The 8,910-nt window shown below is 40.4% G+C and overlaps 1 protein-coding gene across 6 annotated transcripts in view; it reads right to left on the bottom strand.

Moving 5' to 3' along the window:
- The window catches only part of NSD2 (nuclear receptor binding SET domain protein 2), a 150,871-nt gene that overhangs the window by 108,032 nt on the left and 33,929 nt on the right, over positions 1 to 8,910 (bottom strand). Inside the window, exon 4 of one of the 6 annotated variants that reach the window (XM_014589500.2) lies at positions 2,500 to 2,627. The exons of the other annotated variants lie outside the window; for them this stretch is intronic. The gene's annotated coding sequence lies outside the window, so the exon portion shown is untranslated. The remainder of the gene's footprint in view (positions 1 to 2,499; positions 2,628 to 8,910) is intronic. 6 annotated transcript variants of the gene reach the window in all.

The following is an 8,910-nucleotide window of genomic DNA, read 5'->3' as shown; positions in this document are numbered from 1 at the left end:
GACGGGCGAGAGCCCGCGCCCTACAGCGAAAACCTCTCCATAAAAAAAAATTAAAAAAAAAAAAAAAATTCAGATTTCTGGTTTGTCTTAGAATCTACTTCATGGTTCTATCTCTAGGAAATCATGGGGCCAGGATTTAACTCCAAACCAATGTCTATGTTAATCATAACCACACTTTTCAAGATTGCTTGTTCTTGGGAACCAGCAGTTAGCGTAATGGCTATGTCGCTGGACTCCCACGTAGTCGACCGCGGTTCGCGTCCCGGACCCGGTGGCTTAAAACTCACGCCGGGCGCGTGTGCGTGCGTGCCCAAGATCCCGAGAGGAGAATGGAGGAGAAGGGATTGCGGCGTGACCATCCCCCCTGGGGGGTGATTTCTCGCTTTCTGTCTCTATGTCTCTCTCTGTCTGTCTGGCGAGCACACGCGCCCTACAGTGAAAATCTCTCCAAAAAAAAAAAAAAAAAAGATTGCTTGTTCTTGGGGCCAGCCGGTGATGGGGTGGTTTGGGCATTGGACACTCACATGGCTGATTGCAGTTCTAGTCCCAGAACTGGTAGCTTACTTTCTCACTTTTTCTCTCTGTCTCTCTGGTTAGGATACATGCCCTATAGCAAATAAAATAATAATAAATAAACAAAAATTATTCTTATAAAAAGATTGTTTAAAATAAATAGTTAAATAAAAATAATTCTAAAAAAAAAAAAGGTTGCTTGCTCCTATTGATATTTTTAAATTTCTCTTAAATCCTTGAACATATTAAACATATATATTTTAAATATATGGGACCAGCCAGGTGGGTAGTTAAGGCAGCTAGATCCCACACAGCCAACTGCACAATTCAAGTCCCTGGACCCAACAGATTGAAAAATGCACTGAGTACATGTGAGTGCATGCCCAAAATCCTAACAGGAGCATGGAAATGGGATTGCAATGCGGTCCTCCTCCAATGGCAGTCTTTCAGTCTCTCTCTGTTGAGTGCACATGCCCTATAGCAAATTAAAATAATAATAAATAAATAAAGCAATCTGGGTTTTTGTTTTGTTTTGTAATTTGCCAGAAGGTACATGCTCTTGCCAGAGAAAGACAGAGTGAGAAAGTGAGAAAGCATCTCCTATGGAGTATGGTTATGTTGCAGTCCCTTCTCCTCCATTTCTCCCTCCTCTCAAGACTTTGGGCACACACCCACACATACACCTGGAATGTTTTTCAAGCCTCCAAGTCTGGGACTCAAACTGCACATGTGGAATCAAGCCATTTCATCCGCCATGCCACTAGTTGGCCCAATGTCTAGTTTTTGTACATCTGTTTCTACTGTTTGTTGAGTTTTGGGGAGAAGGGGAGGATAGGTTGTTTTTCTGATTCATGGTGCTTGTTTTGCGTATTGTCACTTTTTTTCCTCTAAACCTAACTATGGGCTGTCATCTCCCTAGGATTTTACCTGTAGGAATGCTTAAAGGCATACCTCTCAGAGAGGATCTGCCTTTGCTTCACCCAGGATAGTACTGCTAGTCATTGACCACTTATCTTTTCTTCCTTAAAGTTTTCATTTTTACCAGTCATACCAATAAATTAGAAAACCTTCCAATTGCCTAGTATTTCCAGAAAAATACAAAATGCAACCAAAAGTAATCCAAGAAAAAGAACATGCTAGTAACTAAAGAAGAGCAAAAAAAAGTATCATGTCCAGAGAACTTGACTAGCTAATTTGACTATACCTTGAAGGAACAATCATTGTTACATTAGAGAAATCAGAGAAGTGTAGGTTCTTTCTTTCCTTCTTACTTCCAAATGGTACATGAACTTGCCAGAAAGAGACTGAAAGAGAGAGAAGGTACCCCTACCCAACAGGGCATGATCATGCTACTATCTTTTTTCTCCATCCCATGAGGATGGATGTGGGGCACACATACACACGTGCCCAGTATGTTTTTCAAGCAGCCAGGGCTGGGATTCCAACTATAGTCAGCTACGACGCTCCCTATGCATAGCACTTAACCACCGTAATATAGGGCCACCTCAGGCAGTAAGCTATTAAATGAAGAACAGCATATAGAACAATAATAAACTAATGTACCCACTACACTGAAAGATGGTTTTTAGCATTTTGTTACTTTGCTTCAAGTCTTTTGTTTTTTACATTTATCATTTATTTCCTGAGAGACAGGAAAGGAGGAAGAGGGAGAGAGTAAAGGAGAGGGGAGGGAACCCTGGCATGTTCAGGTCGACCCAGAATTCAGACTGGGTCTCTTCTGTGGCTCCAGTATCACACAGTGTTGCCTACTGCCTCTGCCACAGCACAGTCTTTTTTTATATGGAAGACAAAGAACTACAGACAATAACAACTACAAATTTACTACGTGCTTCCTCTGTGAGGCTCCTATTTTATTGTAAAGTCTCTAGACCTACAAACTAGGTGAGGAAATAAGCAGTGGTGGTAGCCAGACCTTGTGGGGCTCTCAGGAGTGAGAAATAAAAGTTACCTAGTAAGACTGCCTACCTCCACACCCCAACACTATGAGGCAAGCACAACTATTCACACATCAGGTATAGAATATGGCATCACATGACTTGAAAGCAGGGGACCAAATGCAAACAGTCTGCCTCCAGGTACTGCCTCCCACAGGTCTGTAGTGAAGAGTAAATGAACAAAACACAAAAAGATGAAGATCAGCCAAGTACAATGATACAAAAGAAATCAGCAGATGTCCTAATGGTTATGGTACTGGACTCCCACGTAGTTGACTTCAATCCAAGTCCCAGACATGGTGGCTTAAATCACGAGAGGAGAACGTAGAAGGGATTGCAGCATGGCCATCTCTCTTGGGGGTTGATTTCTTGCTTTCTGTTTCTCTATCTCTCTGGTGAGCCTATGCACCCTATGGCAAAAATCTCTCTTTAAAAAAAAAATCCTGGGGCCGGCAAGTGGCATGGTGGTTAAGGTGGCTGGATTCCTACATGGCTGACCATGGTTTGAGTAACGGACCTTACTTTCTCACCCCCCTCCCCCGTCTCTCTCTGGTCAACTCCAATCAATCAGTCAATCAATCAATAAAATAATGACAATGAATCAAATTAAATAATTTTTTTAAATCCTAAAATGCAAAACTGAAGTAAATAAAACCTAGCATTTCAGTGTTTAATTAATTAATTAATTAATGACAATAAAATAAAATTTTAATTCTAAAAAAAAAAAGGAAAAAGAAAAAAACCGATGTAAATCAAACTTAGCATTTCAGTGTTAAAAGAATAAGACAGGAATAGCAGGAGGCATGGTTGTTAAGACACTGAACGTCCACATGGCCAACTACAGTTCAAGTCCTGGACCTGGTGGCTTACTTTCTCACTTTCTCTCTGGTCAAATTTTTAAAAAAACAGGGAACCAGCAGTTAACGTAATGGCTATGTTGCTGGACTCCCACGTAGTTGTCCGTGGCTCGCGCCCCGGTGGCTTAGAACTCACGCCGGGCACATGTGCGTGCGTGCCCAAGATCCCGAGAGGAAAATGGAGGAGAAAGGATTGTGGCGTGACCATCCCCCCTGGGGGGTGATTTCTCGCTTTCTGTCTCTATGTCTCTCTATGTCTGTCTGGCGAGCGCACGCGCCCTATAGTGAAAACCTCTCAAAAAAAATTTAAAAACAATAATAATAAATAAAATTGATAAATCTTTTTTTAAAAGAATAAGATACCATCACAAAAGAGGGTTTGTTTATCCAGCAATGTAAGTATGATTCGACATCAGGAACTCTATTTATGTTGTCACCACCATGTTAACAGAATACAGAAAATTTCTGGTGATGAGGCTAAAATATTGCTTTAAAGGGAAAAGTGAGCTACTTTGCCTAACTCAAATTCTTCAGGTCTAGAAATGAAGAAACAGCATTCTGAGTCTTATAAGAAACAGGGTGCTTATGCGGGACCCCAGGATTTAAAAGCTGGCCTTGGAAGTTGGAATATAAAGCAGAAGCCTAGGCCTGATGAAGCTCCCTGCACAGAGCCTGCAGCAGGTCAGCAATACAGAGAAACCAGCTGCAGTGGTTAGGAACAGATTGCAGAAGCCACTGCCTGGGCTGGAATCTTGGGCTGCAAGACTGTGGGCAAGTGACTCCACCTCTTGTCCTCAGTCTATATCGTGGAGACAGAGAACTGAACTCATAAGGAACTTCCAAACATTAAAGAAGAGAAGGTAAGGGCCAGCAGGTGTTGTGGTGGTTAAAGTCCTGGACTCTTATATGGCCAACTGCAGTTCGAGTCCCAGATCTGGCAGCTTTCTTTTTCAACCTATTTCTCTCTCTCTCTTTCTCTCTCTCTCTCTCTCTCTCTCTCTCTCTCTCTGGTGAGCAGACATGCCCCATAGCAAATTTTAAAATAATAACAAAATTAGAAGGCTGTAATACAGGTAATCAAAACCTCCCTTGAAAGTATTAAAAGCAGATTAGATCATACAGAAGATAGAATCGCAGATGCAGAAAACAGAATCGCTGGCCTAGAAAAATTCACCACAAAGACTGATAAAATAGTCCAAAAAATTAGAATAATATACGAGAAATACTAGATATCATGAACCATCCAAACATCCAGATAATTGGTATCCCAAAAGGTTACTAATAAGGGCATTGATAATCTATTCCATGAAATTCTGGAAGAAAACTTTTCAAACCTAGAGAAGCGTTCAAAGATCCAGACCCCAGAAATACATAGGACCCCAAATAGAATCAACCCCAAATCTTCTCCAAGACACATTATAGCCACATTGACCAAAACCACAAAGACAAGGCATTCAGACTAGTGAGAGAAACAAGTCACCTACAAAGGATATCCCATCTAACAGCAGACCTCTCATCGGAAGCAATGCAAACAAGGAAAGAATGGGAAAATACATTCAAAGTGTTGAGTGAAAAACAATTTCAACCAAGAATACTCTATGCAGCAAGATTATCCTTCATATGGGAAGAGAAGACAAGAATATTCTCAGATAAACAAAACCTGAATGAATTTACCAACACCAGACCAGCTCTCCAAGTTCTGAAGGGAGTGTTATATCAGGAAAACTAAAGCCAGACACACAGAAATAACAGGTAAAGAATGTCTAAGAAAAGGGCCAGCTTAATGGTAGGGACAAGTCCAGAGTTGAATATTATCTTCTAGAATTCAAACAGAAAGCTTGGAACACAACAGAAGTTAGATTAAGTACATGAGACTGAGCTGATGAATAGAATTTTATGGCTTTTGACTAAAACAGTATTGATCTTTTTCTATGCTTTGTAGTCCAGAGGTAAGGATTTTTGTCTTCTCTTGAATTGTAGACAGGTCCAGATAATTACTACTTGAACAGAATCCTAACCTGCTTCCTGGCTTTAAGTCTTAAGCAAAGTTCTCTTAACATTTTTTTATTTTGATTTATTAAAGATAAAACTGCCTTTCTTGAAATTAAAAAAACATATGAAAAAATACCTATTTGATGACCACAATAAGTTATATAGCCTCAGCTAGGTGCTGTTTTATAGTGTATTCATTCTACCCAGTTTCATGCCTAAAGTCAAACATTCGTTCACAGATATTTATATATTAGCTGAACTTGCTATTGAAAGTAGTTAGATCAATTAAGATATTTTGATATTTTGTTAACCGTTAAAATGTGGGAGAAAAAAAAAAGGAATGGAAAGCAACTGCAGAGACCAGAGATAGAGTGGGAGGAGGGTGAGAAATGAGGCGCAGGGGCGGGGGGGGGGATATACATATGAAACAAGAAATGAAAAATTGTGATAATAACATGTATGACTAAGCCACTATACAGTGTATTCTGGATGGGAAACTGCATATTGTATATTGTGATGATGTTCAGCAAATGAATGTAAAATAAATATCTTTTTAAATTTTAAATAAATAATTCTTTTAAAAAAAGAAGTTACTTTCAGATGGAAAATCACCAGATGAGGAGGTGCTATCACAGTGTCATTATCACCTGAGCCCCTCCAAACACGTTCCAGAGGCCACTAGGGAGACAGAATTACCCTTGAGAAATCTGAGCTCCAAACCTCTAGCTTAGAGACTGTGATGTCCCAAATCCTGAGTCAAGAAATTTATGTCAAAACAAGTCTAAAACAAGGAGGCTGGTAGGGCCCTGCAATGGCAATCAGGAAACTGTTCATGGGGAGCTTCAACGACCCAGAATACTCAGGAGATCCACCTATTAATAGATTTCTTGGGGTGGGGGGGGAGGTACACAAGCAAGTGCCATAGTGGTTAAGGCACTGGACTCTCATATGGTCAACCACAGTTCAAGTCCCAGATTCAGTGGCTTGTAAATCACACCATGTGCTTAAGTGCCCAAAATCCCAAGAAGAGAATGAGGAAAGAGGATTGCAGCGTGACCATCTCTCACAGAGGGGAGGTGATTACTCACTCCCCCCACCCTGGCAAGCACACACGCCTATTGCAAAAAAATAAAAATAAAAAAATAAAATAAATAAAAGCAAAAAGAAAATAAAAAGAAAGGAGGGAACCAGCAGTTAGCATAATGGCTATGTCGCTGGACTCCCACATAGTCAACCGCAGTTCGCGTCCTGGACCCGGTGGCTTAAAACTCACGCCGGGCGCATGTGCGTGCGTGCCCAAGATCCCGAGAGGAGAATGGAGGAGAAGGGATTGCGGCGTGACCATCCCCCCTGGGGGGTGATTTCTCGCTTTCTGTCTCTATGTCTCTCTCTGTCTGTCTGGCGAGCGCACGTGCCCTGTAGCAAAAACCTCTCAAAAAAATAAAATAAAATAAAATAAAATAAAATAAAATAAAATAAAAAAGAAAGGAGGGCCAGCACATGGTACAGAAGCTAAGGCAGCTAGATCCCACATAGCCGACTATGTGATTCAAGTTCTGGACCTAGAACCTTGAAAAACATATCCAGCATATGTGTGAGCATGCATGCATCCCAAAATCCCTAGAGGAGAATGGAGAGAAGGGACCATGGCATGGTTATCCCCCCGGGAGATGATTTCTCACCTTCTCTCTCTCTGTCTGTCTCTGTCTCTGGCAAGTGCGCACACAGTCTATAACAAAAATGTTTTAAAAAAAGAAAAAGGAAGGAAATTCTGACACTTGCTTTAACATGGATAAACCTTGAGAATATTGCACTAAATAAAAGAAGTCAGCCATAAAAGGGCAAATACTATACATTTCCACTTAAAAGAGCTCTCTAGATTAAGTAAAATTTGTAGACAAAAATATTGGGTCAATAGAGAAGTCATGATGCATTTTTGCATAGAAAAATATGTTATGACTTTTCCAACAACCCAACAGATGATTTACCAAGGACTACGGGAGAAGGAATGAGGAATTGTTTAATGGGGACAGTTTCAGTTTGGAAAATGAGAAAGTTCTGTGGATAGATGGTGGTGATGGATGCATAAAAATGTGAATGTGCTTAATGCCACTGAACTGTACACTAAAAAAATGGTTTAAAAGGTAGATTTAGTGTCATATATGTTACCACAACCCCAAAAAGTCTCCTAGACCTAGCCTAGTGATACAATTCATAACATACTGGACTGCAGTGTTGAAGTCACATAGCCAATCCCAGTTCAGATCCCCAGCCCAGTAAACCTGGGATGCACTAGTGCACACATGATGCCCAAGATCTGAACAGGCCAGAGGAAGGGAAATGCAGCATGCTCAAACCCTCAAAAAATACATCTCTCTCTCTTTTTCTCTGTCCTTTGTATGTATATATGTGCTCTCTACCATGAATTAAAAAGAAAAACTACCTTCGAGGAGATTACTTTTTTTTTCTGAGAGAGATTTTTGCTATAGGGTAAGTACACTTACTAGAGAGACAGAAGGAGACAGGGAGACAGAAAGCAAGAAATCACCCCGCAAGAGCATGACCACATGGCAACCCTTTCTTCTCCATTCTCTTCTCAAAATTTTGGGCATGCACATACATACACCTGGCATAAGTTTCAAGCCATTGGATAAGCCATGTGGGATTCTAGCACCTTAACCACTGTGCCAGCTGCTGGCCCCTTGGAGATTACATTCTAATGGAGCTCTAGGAACAGAGACTAGAGAGGCTGGAGAAAGGCAGTTTTCAAAGGGATGAAGGCTTTTCCAGAGATGGAGGAAAACTGGGTATTCAGAGTAAAAGAGCCCCCTGGATTCTGAGTAAGATAAATAAAAACAAATCAATATGTAAACACATCTTAATGAACCTACAGAATATGAAGGATAAAAAGAAAATCATGAAATCTAAATACCTATAAAGAATAAGTTAACTGTGGAACTTCAGCAAGAGGACAGAAACAATAACTACAGACCTTTGTATCATCTCAATAGAATCTACAAAGCATTAAAGAAAAAAAAATAAACTGCCCACCATGAACTTCATGCCCAACTAAAATTATCATTCAGATGTGAGCTGAAATAAATTTCCTGACATGCAAAGATTAAGGGAATTTAATATATGTACCCTGGGTTGGCCCCACAGCCTAGTAGTAAGGGAACCAGATCCCACAAGGCTAACGACAATTCAAATGTGAAAAACATGCTGGGCACAAAATCTTGACAGGATGGAGGAAAGGAGCAGAAGGTATTGTGGCATGCCCACACCTCATTACAAAGTGCTTTTTCCCTCTCTCCTCTTCTAATTCTTTCTCTGGCAACTGCATGCGCTCTCTAAAACACAAAACACACACACGCACACACAAATGTATATGCATATGTATACACGCATACAGAGTCCTTTGATAAAAGACATTCTGAGAAGGGAAAAATAAGATGCAAAAAAGGAAGAACAGCTGGTTATTCTAAAACAATTTTAATATTTAAAAAGAATTTGAGGTTTCCTCTTTTATTTCTTTAATTGCCAGAGAGCATGTGTGCTTGCCAGAAAGTTAAAGAGGGAGAAAGCACCCCCAA

The sequence above is a fragment of the Tupaia chinensis genome, unplaced genomic scaffold (genome assembly GCF_000334495.1).
Source record: "Tupaia chinensis unplaced genomic scaffold, TupChi_1.0 Scaffold000360_1, whole genome shotgun sequence".
Taxonomy (NCBI): domain Eukaryota; kingdom Metazoa; phylum Chordata; class Mammalia; order Scandentia; family Tupaiidae; genus Tupaia; species Tupaia belangeri.
This window is presented reverse-complemented; position numbering and strand designations above follow the sequence as displayed.